The sequence below is a fragment of the Coptis chinensis genome, chromosome 7 (assembly GCF_015680905.1).
Source record: "Coptis chinensis isolate HL-2020 chromosome 7, ASM1568090v1, whole genome shotgun sequence".
Classification (NCBI taxonomy): Eukaryota; Viridiplantae; Streptophyta; class Magnoliopsida; order Ranunculales; family Ranunculaceae; genus Coptis; species Coptis chinensis.
The window spans coordinates 47,057,735-47,065,779 of NC_141462.1; the positions used below are offsets into that span (position 1 = coordinate 47,057,735).

At 33.9% G+C, this 8,045-nt stretch overlaps 1 long non-coding RNA gene across 1 annotated transcript; it reads left to right on the forward strand.

The window, feature by feature from the left end:
* The first annotated feature begins 220 nt into the window (after positions 1–220).
* Positions 221–2,606, forward strand: LOC147487719 (uncharacterized). The gene is made up of 4 exons (XR_015201549.1): positions 221–410; positions 890–959; positions 1,268–1,627; positions 1,802–2,606. It is a non-coding gene; the product is annotated as an uncharacterized LOC147487719 (long non-coding RNA).
* Positions 2,607–8,045: the final 5,439 nt, after the last annotated feature.

The following is an 8,045-nucleotide window of genomic DNA, read 5'->3' on the forward strand; positions in this document are numbered from 1 at the left end:
CAATATTATGTAAAAAAACACATGTACAACTTATAAAAAATCGGTATATTTAAGCAAATACACAAAACAAAACTGGAAAATAATAAAGTCTACTTCAAGATTTGTTTTAAATCATTCCTATTAAAATCTATTCTAATAAGAAAGCGAACTCCCAAAATAACCGTTTTTTTTGTTCAACAAGTTTGGCTAAAAAAATATACGCATCCTATCTTGCAAACTTACTCCAGACAACACTGTTATGCGTAGACATCGAAACTGTGCGATGGTCGAGCAATCATATATTTTTTCTAATGTTTTTGTTCCCACACAATGCATGACTCTTTTAATCTCAACGTTAGCACCGGTTGCGCTCTGTTGTCTTATTTGAGGCTGTGGACTCAAATTTTAAATAACTTCTCCCTCCACAAAAGGTGCATTACTCAATCTTTTTTTTCCCATTTTTGTTTAAATTCTTCTCAATCATCAATGTGTTGTCTACGGATCTCTGCTTCAGTCATTTTTTAGTTTTCTTATAGAATTGGATGCTTCCAATCATCAATATCACTACGTTGTTCAGGCATGTTTGAGATTCGTGATACTAATTTCCAGAATTTCAAATTTTTGCGGGTTTTTATTTCTGGGCATCAATAAACGCAGTCTTTCTTAATGTTGGACTCACTAATAAAATGGAGTTTCCATTTTTTTTAGTTGTTTTTGGATATCTATGCTTCATTCACCAAATTTATTTGATTGTACTTGCTTCCAGATGTATAGTAGTTAGTTTGTTGTCTTGGTGTCCTGTCTTTTGCTTTTTATTGGTTTCTATCTGTTTGTTTATGAACTAATGTTTATGGTCTTCTGTTCATATTCTTCTTGAATACCTTATGAGCCACCCCACCTTCTTTCGCAGGCAATAGCTATACATTCACTCTGAAGATTCGTCCTGCATCGCTTTTGCTTAATGATCATTTTGGTTGCAGGTAGTTTTCTTTTCTTTTGTGCATATCAATTATTTTATAAGATTCTTTGAAGATTCGTATCCGTGTCCAATACGGACACACCTACCCGTGTCAATGTAACCAAGAATTTCAGGTATTAACACCATCATTTTCATAATTGCATAGCAACTATTATTTAACATACTTCAAGTTGTGCAAGCCACATTTATGTTTTCTGAATTTTTTTCCCCTCTGCTAGATTTCATATATGAACAAGTTATGCCAGCCATTTCAGTTGAGATGCGAGTGTTGTTTTCCCAATATTCTTAATCTTTGGTAGTGTTATCCAGAATTGAGTATGACGCAGCGGTCATTGGATTGATGCTGCTAGAAAGGGTGGGAAACTAAATTGGATGGGTTACTAAACAGATGAGCAGTATCAGATTGGTAACGTGAATATATTGATGGTTGAAAAAGTTGATGACGATTAGCCTGCAATATCTTGCTCTCTTGATGAGGCTACGCAAGTATTTGCTTTTCTTTAAAAGGTGTTACTTGGTAAATTTGATTGCGGAAAGAAACTCTCCAACTCAAAATTTTTTCAACAAGTTCATTTGCTTTCTTGCACCCCCATCAATTAAACATACCAGTTGGAATGCATGATTCTCTCCAGTATACGACGTTATTGTGAATATGGGCATCCCAGCTAGGTGAAATAGATCTCTTTGGATTGGTCTGTTTTTATTGAAGTCATTGACAGTAATACTTAGTGAAGCAACAAAATCTGCATTATGCATCGAAGCAGTATCTGTTGCTACACTTTAAATTTTATTCAGTATGTCCTTTTCTTATTTATTAATTTACTCATTATTTGGTGTTTCTAGGTGTATGATTCTTGCATTGTCATCTAGAAGTGGACACATCATGGGAACTAAGTGCACCATTCGTGGAAGAAAATGGCAAGAGAGGGACCTAATTAGTCGCTCTTATATATAGCTCCAAGCAAAGTTCAGCTGATTCAAAATTTCTAGGCAGCTGACTTGGTGACCTTGCCTCCTACAGATGACTCCCACAGTAACCTCACACATGTCCATCACAGCAATACAACCAAGAAACGTGGTCGATCACAGCAAAACAACTAAGTAAATGATATTCTAGAAAGTCATTACCATGGCCTTGATGGGAATTAGATTATGTAAGGCTGTCAGGCTGTGACATTTTTTTTAATGGAAACTTGTTCAAAAGTTTGAGTTTAGCCTAATTGTCAGGATATATACTTATATTTCTCTGTTACAAGGATGTTATCGCTATTTTGTTTCGGCTAAATAAACTTAGTATGACGCGACCTTTTCAAATTTCAAGTTAACTTTCTATGTTATCACAAAATTGTGAATTGTTAGTACACAATTGGAAGTTGGAAGTATAATATAATCGTTAATCAGGTTGACACCAAAGATTTAGCCCTGTTCTTATGCTTTCCCGTAAGATTGCATTACACTTTGTCCTGATTTGGTAATCGTTTGGTAGACTGTGTGTTGTAACTTCAGTTGGATGTTTCATGTTAGAGTATGTGTCAAACGAGAAATAAAGTTCCCATCATTCTGCTCTGTTCGACTGTTCTCTTAATAATTGCCCGGCACTTCCAGCTATAACACAAACAACACCTACAATTGCGAACATAAATTTCTAAAACATTGGTCTATTTTTCCTAACGTGTTCATTTGTCAGTAGGGATAATGCTTCTTTGTGCTTTAATGATTATAACTCGTGTCTTTCAATGCGCAAATGTTCTCCAAATATTTAAAATTTTGTTTCTCAGGCGCAATGCGCGTGCCATTTTGCTAGTACAAAGAAAATGTTTAGAACTGGAAGTAAGGTAGCTTAATGCATCATAGATAAGTTAAGTTTCCAAAGCAGATTTGGTAACTAGTGTGGTTCTAAGCTAGACAATGGAAATGAAGCTACCTACTTTAAATTTAATTGATGCAAAAAACGTAAGCCACACTTTAATTTACATTCTAAACAAACATTTAGTCAAACAACTGAGCATCAAAGTTCAAAGTTTCATTAACTAATAGATTCACACCCAAAACTATGACTCTAGCAAGAACCCAGAAAAAAACACAATATTTACATATTATATTGAAAACTAAAACAAACCCCAACCATGTTTAGCAACCGAATGGATGCACAATGAAAGAAAACACAAAGATATTAACAAAAACAAGAACACTGCAAAAGAGGAAGAAAAATTACCACAGGGAAATACACCAAAGCACTGCAAAAGAAAAGAAGGAAAGTCGCAACTTTGGAGAAGAAAGATGTCTACTTTTGAGCGAGAAGTTTCTATTTTGATGTTTGAAGTATTGTGGGCTGCGAGAAGAAAGATGTCTTCAATTTCCGTTTTAAGCGGGAGACTCAAAACTTTCGGCGTTGTATCCCGCCTATGATTTTAAGTGATATAACATATTTGAGAGAGGGCTTTAATTTTTAACGAAGTATATATATTAAGTTATGGCTTTAAGTTATTATCATAGCACATGAGTCGGCCCGATATTAAATATAACAAACTAATTGTATCGGTTTCAATTTTGTGATAAGAAATTGCAAAATTAATATATCGGTTCTGATCGCCCGATATTTGAAATTTGAAACCGATATTACAAAGCTGGAACCGAGCATCGATATTTTGGAGGGGATTATTATATCGGTTTTACTTACAACCGATATTAAGAGATTTTATAACCGATATAAAATCACTGTTTTTTAGTAGTGAAAACTCTATTTTTATTTTATTTTCTGTGTGTAAATTAAACTCTACGTGTGAACTCCTGTATAAAACCCCTTAAAAATAGGGAATGGGGTTTATTCTCTTTACCTTATCTCTTTCTAATGTTTATCCTTTTTTTTTTATCTATTATTATTATTATTATTATTATTATTTAATTTTATATATATTTAATTAAAAATAAATAAAAATAGGGGTGTTATATTGTGCGTGGGTTTTCTATGTCTTTCTGGTTCCAAACATATAAAACTAGGAGAGCTAAAATATAAAGAGGCCCGTTTGCTACATGTGATTGCTTTCATCACTATTTCTCTATTTTCTCAATCTATTCTCTGTCACTCTAGTCGATCCAATTTTTTTGAAAAGTTTAATTGATTGTTAACCGTATGGATATAGTGCATTCTGTATAGTCAAATGTCTCTTATCGTTTCTTGGTTGAAAGTTTCAATTGATAAAAGTTGAGTTTGTTCCGAAGCAACAGAACTGAACATAATTCACATTTGACTTGGGGTAATCTCTACTACTTATAAGGAGCGTGGGTGGGTGAGCCATCGATTCTAACACGTGCTATTTTACTTTTATCAACTGAAACATTCTACAAAAGAAACGATGAGAGACAACTAACTATATAGAATGCACTATAAATCCATCTGTTTTTTCTGTTTTGTTTGAGAGAGAGACCCTACCACTAAAACACAGTACACGTTACACGTTACTTTCCCTGTTTTTGGCTGTTTTTGAGGAAAATATGGTGGGTCAAAATCATTAACACTTACGTTTCTAGTATTAGATAATGTAAGGTTCTTAGTAGTAAATTTGACGCTAGTAGTGAAGTATATTTGTAGAAACTAAAAGAACAATCAAAATCGATGTTCGTGCACAGTATCGAGACGCGAGCTATGTCCTTTTTTAATACTTCTAACTTCTTGAATGAATCCACGAGACTCCCGCCGCACGATTAGAGTTTAATTTTAGTAGTTGATTGCTATTTAATTATCATTGTCAATTTCAGTTGCTACTAATTTTGTTTGCATTTTCTTATAATAATGTGAAAGCAATATATGGCTAAATGAGGTTGATCGCAGCGTAAGCGTAACGTTTTGAAAGTCTTCTCCCCACTATGAAGCAAGTGCTTTAGAGCATCTTCAACGCATTTCCATTTTGCGTTGTGACACCTCATCAGTTTTAGCAGTTCAAAATTTCTAAATTCAAGAGAAGAATCAACGCATTTTGGGCAAAATTTGCTTTTTAATTTTGGACAGGAATAGTTGTCTCGTGACAAATTACAAAAGCCCAACAGTCCAAAAGCCCAACGGTACAAAATCGAGCCATTTGGAATTTTTTATTAAAAAAAAAACGAAAAAAAATCTGGACGGTTAAAGTAGTCCCGTCCCACTCTTGGACGGGTCAAATTGTCCCATGCAAGACATTTCTATTTTGGTTCCAGATTTGAATTTTTTATTAAAAAAAAACAAAAAAATGATGGATGGCTAAAGTAGTTCCGTCCCACTCTTGGACGGGTCAAGTTGTCCCGTGCACACCATTTCTATATTCTTCACCAATTTGGCTCCAGTTTTGACAATTCTTAAAATCAAAACGATCATTTGACAACGCGTTGGTGACGAAAATTACTATAAAAATTGTCAACTGTCACATTGAAAATGAAATAGCACAACGCGTTGATGATGCTCTTAAGCGACCTATTTAGAACTTCAATCTATAGTGGTCCCTCGGGTCCATGCTCTAAAGTTTTTTTTGGTAAAGATGGTTATCTATGCTTTAACTGATGATGGTGTTTTTCTAGTGCGCAATTTAATTCGTAAATTGTACTCACTCCGTAGTTTATCTTAATAACATGGGAAGCTAAGTACTTGAAATTTATAATTCCAACCTTCAATTCAAAACTTTCAGGACCAGAAGACTAGAAGAGTGACCAAAGTAGAAAGTAGAAACCAGAAGGGACATCTATCCGTATCTAATGTACATAATTAATTGTTTGCATGCAATCGATTTAAGTATTCAAATGTTAGGAAAATATGTGAAGTTCTTAATTGTAAAGTTTGAATGTGATAAAATAAAATCCTACTGCTTGCTAAAGCATTTGTAGAAAAAGCATTTGTAGAATCATCAACTAAGAAAGTGCATGCTTGGGTTATCGAAAAAAAAGAAAGTGCATGATTACCTATCAAGCAGTGGTGTTGAGGTGCTCACCTCAACAATTATTGGGTAAAGTTGTGGACAGAACCTGACTATGAAGTTGTTGCTATCTATAGCCTTGAAAATAAAATATGCATCGTGATATAGAAAGATCGATCTTTTAGTATTAGCGCACAGTCCAAAACAACAACAATGTTACGTCAACGTCAGCTTTTCTCATAAACCCTAGTTAAAATTACATTTGTCAAGATTATCTAAATTCATTTCATAAAATATTAGAATGCAAAAATAAGGTTGGCAAACTTTAAAAATACGGGCGTTCTTTTAAATGTTGTTTAGTGTATTAATACTATAGTGAGATATATATCTAATAGGAATGGTGTGGGGCTGCATCCCAAAAAAAAAAAAAAAAAAAAATATATATATATATATATATATATATATATATATATATATATATATATATATGAATGATGAATCCTAGACGTACTGTTAGTAGCGAAAAAAAATGAGACTGACTCGTTTCACAAGTCACTCTATACGCATAGAGCTTATTGTTTTCTATGTTTTATATTTGAAACAAATCCGCTGAAGCGTCATGCATTCACCGTTAAAGGTTTTAAATGTTGTAAGAAGATTAATAATGGAAAGAAATGTTCCTTTTTGCAACATGAAGGAGGTCCATGCTCACCTCATAGGTTGGCGATGATAGCTTGTGAAAATTTTATGAATCCTTCTCGACATATAGATACTGTGTTAAATACATTATCTAAAGAAGAGGTTGTTAAGAACCGTTTGCTAGTCAAAGTTATTCTTCAGTGTATTCAAGTTCTTGCACTACAAGAGATTTCTTTTAGAGGCCATGACAAGTCCAAAAAACCAAAAAAATGGTGGAAATTTCAAGAGAGTGTTGGGATTTGCAAAATGATATTGAATGACAAGGTTGCGAGGAATTATTAAAAGATACTCCGAGAAATGCCACATATACCTCACATTCAATTCAAAAGACACTTTTGCATATCTATGCCGATAAAGTGAGAGAGAAAATTTGTGAAGAAATTGGTGATGCAAAATTTTGTGTCCTTGTTGATGAAGCACAAGATAATTCAAACAATGAGTAAATGGCGATTGTCCTAAGATTTGTTGATAGATGTGGTTTTGTTAGAGTATTTTCTTGGTATTGTTGGTGCTAAATGCACTTGCTAGCATATTAACTTTGAAAGAAGCTATATGCAATATCCTTGCTCGCCATAATTTACATATTATAAATATGAGAGGTCAAGATTATGATGGTGCTAGCAATATGCATGGTCAATGGAATGGATTACATGCATTGTTTCTGAAGGAGTGTCCATATGCATATTATGTGGGCATCGTCTACAACTTACTCTAGTTGCGGCTTCGAAAGATATTTATGATGTTTGGTTGTTCTTTTCCAAGTTGGCTTCCATTGTTAATCTTCATGTTGCTAAGTGTAAATAGGAGTTAGAAGATACTTTCGGAAAATGAAATTGATAAATTCGGGTAGCTAGTGGTGAACTTGTTCTCGAAAAGAGCTAATCAAGTTTCTACTTTGCAACGAGCAGGAGATACTAGATGGAGTTCTCATTTTGCTTCGGTTTGTAGCCTAAAAGAGATGTTTGATTCAATTTGTATAGTTCTTGAAAGCATCATGAAGAATGGGTCAAGCAACTCTATGCGTGGGGAAGCTAAATGTGCTATTCTTGCAATGAAAAGTTTTGAGTTTGTCTTTTTTTATTTTTTATTTTTATTTTTTATTTTTTTTTCATTTATTGCATAAGACTATGGGAATTACTAATGTCTTATGTAAAGCCCTGCAAGAAGAGTCCCAAGACATTTTAAATGCTATCAGCTTAGTCTCCAGTACGAAAGCACTTCTTTAAGAATTAAGAGAATCTTCTTGGGACGCTTTCCTTAGCGATGTGATTTTGTTTTGCAAAAAGCATGACATTGATATGCCTGATATTGGTGCTCGACACATGGCAGGTACAAGTCGTTCTTGCCAGTAGAAAGATTATATTACAGTTGAGCATCACTACCGCGGTCGAAGTTATTTAATCTTTGTAATAGATTACCAGTTGGTGGAATTAAAGAACAAATTTCCAGAGAAACAATAGAGCTTCTTTATCTTAGTTCCGCTTTGGATCCGAAAGATGTTTTTA